This window comes from Camellia sinensis, chromosome 13 (genome assembly GCF_055761805.1).
Source record: "Camellia sinensis isolate YWXY chromosome 13, ASM5576180v1, whole genome shotgun sequence".
In the NCBI taxonomy this organism is placed as follows: domain Eukaryota; kingdom Viridiplantae; phylum Streptophyta; class Magnoliopsida; order Ericales; family Theaceae; genus Camellia; species Camellia sinensis.
In genome coordinates this window covers 16,267,731-16,282,612 of record NC_138973.1, presented here as the reverse complement: position 1 = coordinate 16,282,612, position 14,882 = coordinate 16,267,731, and the positions used below count along the sequence as shown (strand labels likewise).

General features: G+C 35.7%; 1 long non-coding RNA gene across 1 annotated transcript; it reads right to left on the bottom strand.

Moving 5' to 3' along the window:
* Window positions 1-460: 460 nt before the first annotated feature.
* Window positions 461-4,621, bottom strand: LOC114303872 (uncharacterized). Its single transcript, XR_003643870.2, has 3 exons — window positions 4,125-4,621; window positions 3,860-3,940; window positions 461-973 (listed from the first exon to the last, which is right to left on the bottom strand). It is a non-coding gene; the product is annotated as an uncharacterized LOC114303872 (long non-coding RNA).
* Between the last annotated feature and the right edge of the window lie 10,261 nt (window positions 4,622-14,882).

Below are 14,882 nucleotides of genomic sequence, written 5' to 3'. Positions count from 1 at the left end.
TTTTAGGAACACATATAGTCTTTCTCTAATAATAATTAGTGGGTGCACGCGATACGTGTGCAATGCAGATAGCTAATACTAAAAATAAATAATAAAGAATTTAATATTATACTATGTATATTGCTTAAATGATAAGTATGTTTTTAATGGAATCCAAAATCTTGGGTTCAAAACTTGCTTATGCTATATAATAATTTTTTTATTTTAACATATATAAAATGGTCACATGACATGAAGAGAAGAATATTTCACTAAATCAATTTAGATTTTCACTTAATAATAATATAGATAAATAGATAAACGTGCACCAAAAAACAGCTCATAGCAGATCTTGCTGCATAGTAAAGACTCGGGTTTTGATTTAGACCACTAAATCAACAGCACTACTGCCAGTTCTAATGAGCTGGCAGGGAAAGAAGAAAAAAAAAACAAGGTAAAACATCACATCAGGAGATGAGTCTTACTAAGGCCTTGTTTGGTAGAGCTGTGGGAAAGTGCTTATAGCTTATGCCTTAACAGCTTATACCTTATAACTATGAACATAAACTGATTTCTGACTTATAAATTAAGCATCTCCTGCTCCACTCAAAGAATAAGCTGATTTCTGACTTACAAAAAAGCTATAAACTGTATTGTTAAGCTAAACCAAACACATCAAAATAGCTTAAATTAAGCTAAAAGTTGAAATAAGCAGCTTTTAAGCTGCACCAAACAGACACTAATTAGAACTCTCCTAGAACTTCCAAATTAGTGGTCTTAAACATTTTTCGCCAACAATGATGCATCTCTCTAATTTTAGAGCTCTAATTGAACTCTAATGATATGGAAAATCCAAAAAAAAAAAGACCAAAACGTCACATGATAACGAGACCCACCTCTTATTAGAGCCCACCTCCTATTAGAGCTCTTAGAACTCCTATATAGAGCTTTAAAACATTTTTCATTTTTCGCAAAGACCCCTTCCTAGGCGAACCTGCGATATAAAAAAATAAATGCCAAATGAGATATTAGCCACAATATACATACATATATTTTGAGACTATTTGATTCTCAAATATCTCATAAAACTATACAAACAGGGATAACAAATGATGTGGCTGTTAAAAAAAAAATTATTATTAATTATAAAAATATTAGGGAATTTTTTTTTAAAAGTCTTTGATATTAAGAGTGTGTTTGGTTTGCATTTTAAGATGAATTTTCAAAAAAGCAAATTTAGGAGAGAGTTTAGAAATTTTTTTGGTTTGTTTGGTTATATATTTTGAAAATAGTTCGAGAGTTTGAGATGATTTAATATTTTGTTTTAGTTGAGTAGATGGCATTGTTTCGGAAGCTGATTTTTTTGATTTTTTTTGGTTTTTTTCACTAAAAGACAAAATAGTTACAAAACCAAAAAAAAATAAATCCAAACAAAATATCACATCAAACCCCATAATCATATCATTTTTTCTCTCACAAACATCACATCCAATCACAAAAAAACCTAACTATCTTCCCAAACACAAAAAAAAAATTCTCTAATAATATCTTACAATTAAAAAAATCTACAAAAAAACCCACTTTCCAAACACCCATGATGTATGTAAGAGCAAAAGTGATTGAGAAGGAGACATGAGAGAGAAAAAGCAATTGATTGATGTGTAATAAAGAGAGAAGTAATTTCAAAATTTTTTGAGAAAATTTGTAACCAAACATGTTTTTTGAAATTTTCTTCCAAAAATATGTTTCAAAATACAAATCAAATGCACCCTAAAATTTTATAAGATAAAGGATATACAATATTTTCATAATAGTTAATGTCCCTCAATATTTTCACAGAGAAAGTTTGATTAAGAGAAATTTTGCCTGACTTAGAAAAATTTAGCTCTGACTCAAAGAAATTTCAATTTTTACGGAGAAATTTTGAAATTTCTGTGTGATTACACCAAAGAAATTGAAAATTAAAATTTCTCTGACTAGGGTGAAATTTTTCTGAATTGAATTTTCTTTGTGAAAATGTTGAGGGATCTTGGCTAATAAAAAAAATATCTTAAACCTTTCCTACTACACAAAGTTAGAGAGGGATTTTTCACTAATTTTGTGTAGTAAGAGAGGTTCAATTTTTTTTTTTTTTTTAATTAGCTAAGATCCCTCGATATTTTCATAAAGAAAATTCGACTTAGAGAAATTTATATGAAAATTGAAATTTCTCTGAGTCGAATTTTCTCTATAAAAATATTGAGGAACCTTAACTACTATGAAAATATTGTATGTCATTTACTTTATAAAAATTTCAATATCAGAGACCTTAAAAAAAAAAAAATCCATTTTTGTTGTTTTTTGTTTTCGTTTTTGTTTTTGTTTTTTTGGGTAAATCACATTGACACCCCCTGAGATTTATGTTTATTACAGTTCCCCCCTTACCTTTTAAAAATTACAACCCCCCTCCCTAGGTTTAAAGTTTCATTACAGATTACTTCCTCTAGAAATTTAATTTTTTTAAATACTAATTTCGCCTTCTCTGGGTAAATTATATTGACACCCCTCGCATTTTAGAAATTATAATCCTCTCCCCAAGATTTAAAGTAGCAATACCAATTGCCCCATCGGTTAGTATTAGTTGGAAAAAAAATTAATTGGAAAAAAATTTTGTTAGTCAAATTTTTAAATTTCTGTTTAAAAATCAACATAAACTCATTTTTTGAATTTACGTTTTTTTCTTAAATTTACAAATTGAGACAACTATTTATAAACTAAAAAAATTATCAAACAAGTTTTTATGACAGTTTTTAAAATTTTTGTAAATATAAATTGAAAACCGAAAACGAAATGGTTACTGAACAGGCCTCAGATGGTAAAAATGTCATAAAATTAACAAATAATTAAATAAGTTATTAACGTAAGAAACAATTTATCAAAAGATTTTTAAGTTATGTATGGTTTGATTTTTAGAATTTTTTTTTAAAAAATTAAAATTAATTTGGTTAAGAAATAAAAAATAAAAAAATAATTATCATTTTTATATAATTTTTATCTTTCAAGTGTAATAAACATAAACCTCAAGGGGTGTCAGTGTAATTTTTATCTTATGTCGGTTTTTAAACTGAAATTTAAAAATTTGACTAACAAAAAAAAATTTCAATAATTTTTTTTTTCAAATAATTTTTTTTTCCAATTAATTTTTTTTCAATGAATTTTTTTTTGACTAATACTAACTGATGGGGCAATTGGTAATGCTACTTTAAACCTTGGGGAGGGGATTGTAATTTCTAAAATGTGAGGGGTGTCAATGTAATTTATCCAGTGAGGACAAAATTACTATTTAAAAAAAATTAAATTGCTAGATGAAGCAATATATAATAAAACTTTAAACTTTAGAGGGAATGTAATTTTTAAAAGGTGAGGAAAAACTATAATAAATATAAATATCAAGGGGTGTCAATGTAATTTACCATTGTTTTTTTTTTTTTTTTTTTTTGCCTGGTGTTCTACAACTTGTGTAATACAGAGATTAACTCCGCATCAGCTTATTAAAAAAACAAACCAATCTCACAAATTAGAATGAAGGCTCAGAGAAATTCAAAATCTCAAATCTTGCATCAATATCTCGATTCACTTTGATAGTCGATTGAGACTTCGTGAAAATCTAAATCAATTCGCAGAGAGAGAAAAGAAACTTGTCTGACTTTAACAGTTCGTTTGGTTTGAACGATTTGAAGATAAAAGAAAAGAAATCAAGAGAAATAGAAAGAAATAAGTTTCAGAAACTATTCTATAAGTTAAGAAGATCACGTGGCCATGTGCTAAATTCAAACAAATTGATGTCCAGATCATGAACAAAACGTATATATATGGAAAAAAAATAAAAAATAATGAATACCGGATGATAGTCTGTACTCAAGCGATCTCTTCTTCAGCCATATCCTGGTAGTTGTTTCTTCCCATAAGAAAACGCAGTCCGCTGAGAAGAAAAAAACCGAAACAAAATCAGAATAGTACTAAAAACACAAAATAACCAGAATTGAATACATATATATATATATATATAATTTTAAATTTTTTTTTTTTTTTTTTAAATTTCATTTCCAACGGAGAGAGAGATTGGTAGGGAGAGAGAGAGATTGGTAGGGAAAGAGAGGCTGTACTTGATCCTATGCATGAGACACGGAGAGGTGTCTCTATGGCCTATGATGAGCAGGTTTCCATTCTCATGCTTGAACACGATCCTGGAGTAGTCAACCAAGTCACAGGGCTTCAATATACGACCGGTGTCAACGCCGCCGACGAAAATTTTCAGTACAGAAGACCTTAAGGATTCGACACACCGTCTATTAATCTTTGTAGCACTGATTTCCCTGTGTTGGTTTAAGGCCAGCGTGATGGTATCTCCATACTGGCCCTCCGGTGCTGTGCTACGGCACTCACAAATCACGATTTCCTCACCGGCCCTGTTTTCCAGTTTGGTTACAACAGTGAGTGGTAGAGGCATTTCACAAGTTCCACTTCCAATTGAAACGATATCAATGAAAATCTCTTAGAGATACCCTCTGTATCTCTCTGCTCTTTTAAAATGTGAATTGGAAATAATTAATAAAGAAAAAAAAAAAAATGAACAACTCATCCTTACACTGTCCATAATGGATGTTAATATAATATAATATTGCTAATTGTTTAGATATAGATGCTTTCTCTTTTCACTTTATTCTTTCGGTGATTACCAATCATCCTTTGGTATCCAATGTACATTTCCTCTCTCTATAAAGAGAGAGTTCACTCTTGTAAAGAAAACACACATAATAGACAGAAACCATTTTGCTCTCTAGCTTCTCTCATTCATTGCTCTCTAGCTTCTCTCTCAAACTAAACTTACATGGTATCAGAGCACATCAACCTGTGCGAAATTTTCTCCTGAGTCCAACGGCACCAAGCCCGTTCTCAGAAAAGCCAACACGCGCCCACACGCGCCACCCTTAGCCTCTGCGCGTCAACACGACCGCCACCACTCTCACACGCGCCCACACGCGCCAACTCCTGTCGCTCACTTCCGCCACGCGCCCACACGCGCCCACACGTCCGCGGCTCCCATACGCCGCGCCTGCTACCGTACGCGTACCGTGCGCCGCTTTGCTAGTGTGCACCCGCGTGCGCCAAACCAGCTACCGTGAGCCGCGCCTGCGCCTGTCTGCTAACGTGCGCCGTTGCCTTCCTGCTAACGTGCTCCTCCCTGCACTCTGCTAACGTGCGCCGCTGACATCATTGCTGACATCATCTCTGTCCAGCATACCTTTCCTTGCTATTTTCGACCTTCCGGACTCACTGGTACACTCTGTTTTACCTAATTTTGCTCCTACGGATCTATTTCTATTACTTTAACCCTACTCAACTAGTATTATGGATCGTCATGATGCCTCCCATCCCATTTCCGTCATTTTAAATGGTTCAAACTATGTTCTGTGGGCCCAAGCTATGTCCTCTTTCCTCAAAGGCAAGAAGCTCTGGCGAATTGTCACCGGGGATGTGGCTAAACCAGTAAAAGACAGTGTCACTACTGAAACTCCTGTTCATACTGCTACATATGAAGACCGACTTGAGGAATGGGACAGTAAGAATTACCAAATCATTACCTGGTTTCGTAATACCTCTATTACCTCTATCAGTCTTCAATTTGGCCGCTTTCAGCTTGACTCTGTAACTACTCCTGCGAAAGACATCTGGGAGTTTTTGAAAGAACGATACCAGACTACTGGTCTTGCCCATCAATATCAACTTCAGAACCAACTTCACCGCATGCGCCAAGAATCCACTCAGTCCATTAATGACTTCCTTGCTCAAATATACTCTGTTTGGGATCAGCTTGCTCTTTCCGAACCAGCATGGCATGACCCCGAAGATGCCGTTTTATTTACTATCCATCGCAACCAGCAAAGGTTGGTGCAATTTCTCATGGCTCTTACCTCATCCTTTGAGCCCGTACGTGCCTCTCTGCTTCATCGCCATCCATTGCCCACTCTTGAACAAGCAATTTCTGAGTTGCTATCCGAGGAGACTCGTCTAGGTACTCTTCAAACTCATCATGTGGACTCTGTTCTTGCCACTCCTCCGTCCCGGCCATCATTTCCCCAGCGGACTACTGCTTGCCTCTACTGTCAGAATCGGGGCCTTCCTTCAACCCATCTCCTGGTCCATTGCCCCGTCAGATCCTGCCGCTACTGCAACAAACTTGGTCCTGGTCATCTGCAACAGGATTGTTTTCGCAATCCCTCTCGCTCATCCTCCAATAGCCACTCCTCTCGCGGTGGCTCTTCCCGGGGAAACTTTCACCGTTCCGGCAATCAGTCTCATCACACTGCTGCTGCTGCTTCCGGGAATCAGTCTCATCCCACTGACACTGCCACCTCTGCCGGGTTCTCTGAGTCCCCTACTCCATCTACCCCTCGCTTTTCTCCAACAGATGTAGAGGCCATGCTCAAACAGCTTCTCTCCCCATCTGGTACACCTCCTCCTACTGCTTTGTCTGTCATTCCAGGTAACTCTTCTTGGTATTTTGACTCTGCCTGTTGTAATCATATGACCTCTAGTTCTACTATTTTTTCTTCCTTATCTTCCTCTCCTCATATTCCCTCAATACATACTGCTGATGGTTCTCTCATGTCTGTTCGTCATGTTGGTACTGTTTCCACCTCTTCTTTATCCATACCTCACGTTTATCATATCCCTGCTCTTACCTTAAACCTTATTTCCATTGGTCAATTATGTGAACTTGGTCTAACTGTCACATTTTCTGCTACTAATTGTTTGGTACAGGACCCTCAGACAGGGCAGACTATTGGGATCGGCCGTAAGCATGGACGTCTCTATGAACTCATTCACCTTCATGTTCCTGCCTCTCCTCAAATTGCTGCACCTACATCTCCTTCCTCATTATCTCCCTTTCATCTTTGGCATTGTCGCTTAGGGCATATTTCTGTTAATCGCTTAAGGTCTTTGGTTTCTAGTGGACAGTTGGGTCATGTAATTCCCGATAATTTCGATTGTATACCCTGTCAACTTGCCAAACAACCTGCTTTATCATTTAATAAAAGTACTTCTGTTTCTCTTGCACCTTTTGATCTTATACATTCGGACATTTGGGGACCCTCACCTACTACTACTATGGGGGGATCCCGCTATTTTGTTGTTTTTATTGATGATTTTTCCCGGTTTACTTGGCTTTTTCTCATGAAACATAGGTCTGAATTGAAACACATTTATTATCGTTTTGCACAAATGGTCCACACCCAATTCTCCAAAACCATCAAAATTTTTCGCTCTGACAATGCTATGGAATATCGGGATTCAGATTTTCTTTCCTTTCTTCAGCATCATGGTACATTGCCTCATCGTTCCTGTGCTGGCACATCCCAGCAAAATGGCCGCGCTGAACGGAAACATAGGCATATTCTTGACACTACTCGCGCTCTCCTTCTCTCTTCTTCCTGCCCTGAAAACTTTTGGGGAGAAGCTGCCCTCACTGCTGTTTACACTATCAACTGTGCTCCTACACCTGTCATCCATAATCAAACTCCCTTTGAACGTCTGCATGGCACTCCCCCTCCGTACGCCAATCTCCGGGTTTTTGGCTCTGCCTGCTTTGTTCTACTTCAATCCCATGAACACACCAAGCTTGAACCTCGCTCTCGTCTTTGTTGTTTTCTTGGGTATGGCATTGAACATAAAGGCTTCCGCTGTTGGGATCCTCTCTCTAAACGTCTTCGTATCTCCCGCCATGTCGTTTTCTGGGAACACCAAATGTTTTCCTCGCTATCATCTTTTCACTTACCCGGACTTTCCACTATTGCACTATTTACTAATCCTTCCATCGATCTTTTCTCTGCTGATTTTGATACAGGTTCCTCCTCCATCGAGACGCCCTTGCTCACCCCTGATCCTGTCCAGCCTGCTCTACCTGAAGGTCTACCTCTTGCCACCACACCTCCTTCTCCACCGGCTCTTCCTCTCACCGATCCTCCTCCGGGTCGACCACGCCGGGTAACTCAACCTCCTATCCATCTTCGTGATTATATTGTTGGATCTGCTGCCTTCTCTACTTATGAACCTACCTCCTATCGTGAGGCTTGTACTAATCCTCTTTGGCAGCAAGCTATGACTGATGAACTCCATGCCTTGGATAAAGCTCATACTTGGGATCTTGTTGATCTTCCTCCTGGCAAGACTGCAATTGGCTGCAAATGGGTTTACAAAATCAAAACACATTCTGATGGCTCTATTGAACGCTACAAAGCTCGTCTTGTTGCCAAGGGCTTCAACCAAGAATATGGCATTGATTATGAGGAGACATTCTCTCCTGTTGCTCGGCTTACATCTGTTCGCAGTTTACTTGCTGTTGCTACTGCTCGCCACTGGGGGCTCTTTCAGATGGATGTCAAAAATGCTTTCCTCAATGGTCATCTCCTTGAGGAGGTCTACATGCAACCTCCACCTGGGTACACTTTTCCACCTCATCAGGTTTGCAAACTACAGCGTGCTCTCTATGGTCTCAAGCAAGCACCTCGTGCTTGGTTTGCTACGTTCAGTTCTACCATTCTTGCCTTCGGATTCACCTCTAGTCCCTATGACTCTGCTCTCTTTATACGGACTACTTCTAATGGTACTACTCTTCTTCTTCTGTATGTGGATGATATGATTATCACTGGTAATGATACAGCTGGTATTCTCCACCTCAAACAATTTCTCCACCAACAATTTGAGATGAAGGACCTTGGTACTCTTAACTACTTCTTAGGCCTTGAAGTATCGCATGATTCTACTGGTTCCTATCTGTCCCAGGCCAAATATGCATCCGATCTTCTGGCTCGTGCTGGTCTTACTGATTGCAAAACTGCCTCTACTCCGATTGATCCTCAGATTCGTCTCACTCCTCTTGATGGCACTCTTCTCTCTGATGCTACTCTTTATCGCCAGCTCGTCGGCAGTCTTGTCTATCTCACAGTCACTCGTCCTGACATTGCCTATGCTGTTCACATTGTCAGTCAGTACATGTCGGCTCCTCGCACTCCCCACTATACTGCTCTACTCCGCATCCTTCGCTACCTCAAAGGCACTCTGTTCCATGGTCTTCACTTCTCGGCTTCTTCCTCTCTTGACCTACGTGCCTTTTCCGATGCTGATTGGGCTGGGGATCCTACGGATCGACGCTCCACCACGGGATTCTGCTTCTTCTTAGGGGATTCTCTTCTTGCTTGGCGTAGCAAAAAACAATCTCTCACTGCCCGCTCTAGCACCGAAGCTGAATACCGAGCTCTTGCTGATACTACTCAGGAACTTCTCTGGCTTCGCTGGCTCCTTGCTGATATGGGAGTTTCCTCATCTACTCCTACCCCTCTCTACTGTGACAATCGGAGTGCTATTCAGATTGCTCACAATGATGTTTTTCATGATCGCACCAAACATATTGAGATTGATTGTCATTTCATTCGCCAGCATGTTACTTGTGGAACTGTTCATCTTCTTCCTATTGCTTCAGTCGATCAACCCGCTGATATCTTCACTAAGGCTCATCCTCCTGGCCGCTTTAATGATCTTGTTTCCAAACTCAACTTGGTAGATGCTTTCCCTCCTTGAGTTTGCGGGGGGCTGTTAATATAATATAATATTGCTAATTGTTTAGATATAGATGCTTTCTCTTTTCACTTTATTCTTTCGGTGATTACCAATCATCCTTTGGTATCCAATGTACATTTCCTCTCTCTATAAAGAGAGAGTTCACTCTTGTAAAGAAAACACACATAATAGACAGAAACCATTTTGCTCTCTAGCTTCTCTCATTCATTGCTCTCTAGCTTCTCTCTCAAACTAAACTTACAATGGAGACAAGGATATCCTCATCGATGTTATCGTTATGAAATGATTATGGAAAATATTAGGGTTTAATAAAATATTAGGGTTTATTATATGGGGAAAATTACCAAAAAATCCTATTTCAGATTCTTTTATACTAATCAGTCCATGGTTTTTATTTTTATTTTATTAAATCCTAAAGTTTACACTTCTAGACCCGGAGGTCCTGTTTTCCATTTTATTTTTTTGACCATTTTACCCTTATATATATAATTTCTTGTTTGAATATGATTTTTGGGAAGTCAGCGATCTATGACCTGTATATATTCAATGTTAATGTGATTATGATGTGAATGTTAATATATATAACCTTTAACGCACAATGTACAAAGCACCATACATTGTTTGTTATGGACTTGTCTTGAATTATTAACTCAAGATCGTCATAGAAAATATAAGTGTCATTGGTGGTTCCTCGCCAAACAATTAACCTACATTTAGAATTTAGATATAATAAGACAAGGATGGTATGCAAAGACAGAGAAGTTGTTTGAAATATGCTTACCCGTAACCTCAATTTTTATGCATATTCCTTATCTTTTGTTTGTCCTATTCAAATATGATCTTCCAAATCTCATATTTGTTGGTCAACCTAAACTTATTATGCTTAGGACGCTTAACATCTCGAAGCTTGTGCAAATAGTCTTCAAAATATGGATCTACAATTTCACATTGCTTCTCAGTGTCATTTTGTTCCAAATTTTTCAACTTTTTTTTTTCTGTTTGCCACCTTTTTTGTCTTGATATTCAAAATCAGGCAACTTCAATTCTTTCCTTTTTTTTGATTTTGATGTGCTTCACCAAAAATGTAGGTGTTTTTTGGGTGTTTTTTCAAATTTTGCTTCAGTTCCACATCTATAGCCTCATGGTTTATCTATTGTGTGACAACATGTATTGCATCATTATCAATTTTATCTTCTAACATAGTTTTCTCAAGTTAGAGTATAGTCTTCTCAATTTGGAGGTCAATTATGGAGTTACTTTGCCTTTCTATCTCAACATTCTTATTATCAATTGTAAGTTTGACAGAGGACAACTCATTCTGAGCTGTTGGATTCTCCTTCTGGTTACATATTAGTGTTTCCAGCTCCAAGATGATTTTGTCTTTCATGTCATTTGCTGCCTGCAGATTTTGGTTCTCAATTTGTAGTTTTGATGAGGTCCAATGCTTTTTGATGGTCAGCGACCATTTTCTCTATAATGTTGTCCTAAGCAACCTTTGACACAATGACTTGATGCACCCCATGTGCATGTAGATATGCAAGAGTCTCTGCACCTTCCTCAATATTGGCTTCATCATGTTCATTGCTCTGAAATTGTACTGCATTGCCAAACTTAGTATCAAATGTCACATCAATGTCATTTTTTTGTATGCTAGGACTCATGTCTATTTCTTCCACAATTTTAACGTGATGATCCACACTAGTCTAAAATTGTAGTTGATTGCCCAATTCTACATTGTATGTCTCATCAATTTCATCCTCTTGTATGCTCATGTTCATTTCTTCCTCAATTTTGACTTCATGATGAATAATACTTTCAGATACATCTTTTTAATTCTCTTTTTCCCGAATTATTGTATGTGTCAACAGTATGCTCTCACGGTCTGTTAGTATGAGTTTCTCTATATAAACCTAGTAATAGAGATTACTGTTAGTTTTAGTACAATTAATAATATTATTCACATTAGATAATGTTGGTATCTAACCTCATCATCATTGATTGACGAGAAAGACAAATTCTTCACATTCTTGTGAAGTTTTGTTAGATTCCATTTGAGAAATCGAAGTGCTGCATTTTGCAAAATTGGTTCCACTATTTTGGTACGCTCACACAGCCAATACTACATAAAATGTAACAAATTGTCAACTATATGATTGAACATTTTCAATGTAAGATGAAAATTAGATTACAAACATTCACAATGTGAAGACTTACACTTCAAATATGAATGTCAAAACAAAACCTTGATAATGTGACTCAACATAATCAATGTAACATGGAAAACAAACTCCAAACATTTACAATTTGAATATTCATACTTCAAACACAAATGTTAGCAATATGACAATTCACTCAATGTAATCGATGAAATGTCAAAACAAATTTTAAACACTAACAATGGTGTTTTGAGTCTATTGGAATATCAACAATATGGCTCAACATAATCAATGTAACAATGAAACTAGACTCCAATCATTTACAATGTAAAGATTCACACTTGAAACACAAATGTCAACGATGAAATATCAATAATGAGACTCAACATAATCAATGTAACATGGATAACAAACTCTAAACATTCACAATGAGAAGATTCATACTTCAAACACAAATGTCAACAATGGAATCTTGACAATGTGATCATTCACCCAACATAATCAATGTGATGTAAATATTGGAATATGAAGTATATGATTGAACATTTTCAATGTAAGATGAAAATTAGACTCCAAACATTCACAATGGGAAGACTTATACTTAAAACATGAATGTCAAAACAAAATCTTGATAATGTGACTCAACATAATCAATTAATATACATGTCGAAAAAAAATTATGATTATAAACTAATGTGAATGTATCGTTTCAGACGTACACATTAATATTTATGTGAGTGAATGTTGTATTACATACCATTAAAGCTATAACACAGCCAGTCACTTATTCTGGACATCGATGATGAAGTTCAATGGAATTCATTAATGTGGACTTGATGGTTTCTGCCCAATCATATTCCCTCATCTTGTCCAAATGCTCCATGTGTTGATAGTATGCCCATCCAATTGTCTCGCCGGTTGTGGAGTAAAAGAGCTTTAAACAAGCATGCAAACTTATCAACTTAGCAACCTCCTCATTATCTGATTTCTTTCTCCCAACCAATGCGTCATCGATCAAAGATCGGATATTTTTCGATGTAAGCCTCTATGTGTCCTTGCACTTCTTGCCGATAAGTCCAAATGTTGGTTTCAAACCATATGCAGTTTCCATTGGCACAGATCTACAGTCTACTCCAAAAATTAATTTGATGTCATATGCAAACAATTTGACAGATTTGGGGCCAATTTTGAAAGAATTTGATGCAGGGTTGTATGTCTCTATGATCTTTGTTATCACATTATCATATTTCATGCATGATGATAGTTCAATTTTTGTGTTTATCAGTGCATCAAACATCATCCAAAATGGAGTTCTCTTCAAACATTTCAGCTACCCATCAGTGAACTTCGTTGTCGACATCAACTTTACCAGGCCAGTCATGTTTGAACGGTAGTTCACTTTGTTCATATCGACATTGGGTTTCACATCAGCTGGAGCTGTCTCTTCCTCATGGGTTTGTTCTTTTTTTATTTTTGTCTTTGGTGTTGATATAACATCTGTCAACAAAATGTTAAACAAAAATAAAGACAAGACATTAAGAGGAATGAGTAATTAACAGTACTATTAAAATGAATATTGATGAGCACCAAATTTCATAATATCACTCATAGATAATATGTAAAGAATTAGAGAATATGGCAACATCTAAAAATTATTTTGAATGAAAAATATAAATATTGGAATATGAACTATATGATTGAACATTTTCAATGTAAGATGAAAATTAGACTCCAAACATTTACAATGTGAACATTCATACTTGAAACACAAAATTTCAACGATGGAATATCGATAATGTGACTCAACATAATCAATGTAACATGAATAATAAACTCTAAACATTCACAATGAGAAAATTCATGCTTCAAACGCGAATGTCAATAATGAAATTTTGACAATGTGAACATTCACTCAACATAATCAATGTGACGTGAAAAATAGACTCCAAATACTAACAATGAGAAAATTCCTACTCAAAAACAATTAGCACATTATTTTGAATGAAAAATGTGAATATTGGAATATCAACTATATAATTGAACATTTTCAATGCAAGATAAAAATTAGACTCCAAACATTCACAATGGGAAGACTTATACTTCAATCATTAATGTCAAACCAAAATCTTGACAATGTGACTCAACATAATTAATGTAACACGGATAATAAACTCCAAACATTCACAATGAGAAGATTCATACTTCAAACACAAATGTTAGCAATGTGACAATTCACTCAACATAATCAATGAAATGTTAAAACAAATTCTAAATACTAACAATGGTGTTCTAAGTCTATTGTAATCTCAACAATATGGATTAACATAATCGATGTAGCAATGGAAATAGACTCCAATCATTTACAATGTGAACATTCATACTTGAAATACAAAATGTCAACGATGGAAAACAAAAATTCAAACATTCACAATAAGAAGCAGAGCATTCATAAATATTCCTAAATGTTGAGTCCCTAAACACTAAAGTTGAAAAACAGAGCATTCATAAAAGTGACATGAAAAATAAAGCATTCATAAATAAGAAAATTCTAATATATAAATTTCAAAGGCTAAATGTCGAATCAATAAACATTAAACATCAAACATTAAAATGTGAATATTCAGGTTTTAATGAAAGAATATGAACTAGTGGATTTAATTTCAAAAAATAATATGAAATTGAAGAAAACAACTTACTTTTGTTCACCATTGGAGTGAGGATCGCAATTCTCGGAATGAACAGTTATCGGCGATCTCAGTTGTCGGAATGAACAATACTCGCCGATCGTAAGGTTTTTGTCGAATAAGAAGGAATTCAACGTTAGGGTTTTAATTTGGGGGAAAACAAAATTGTAGAGTTCAAAGAAAAAAGGCGCCTATGATATTATATGAACATAAGGGTAATATTGTCTTTTTTACCTAGGACAGGACTAAGTGGAATATTAGAATAAATTTTGGACTAATTGGAACATAAGTAATTAAAGATGGATTTATGGAAAAAGCTCATTTATTATATGTACCTTATAATTAAAAATAATAATAATATAATTTTATACTTTTGAATCATAATTAAAAATAATAAAAAAAATCATAATTAAACATTACTTGAGGCATAACCAAATATATT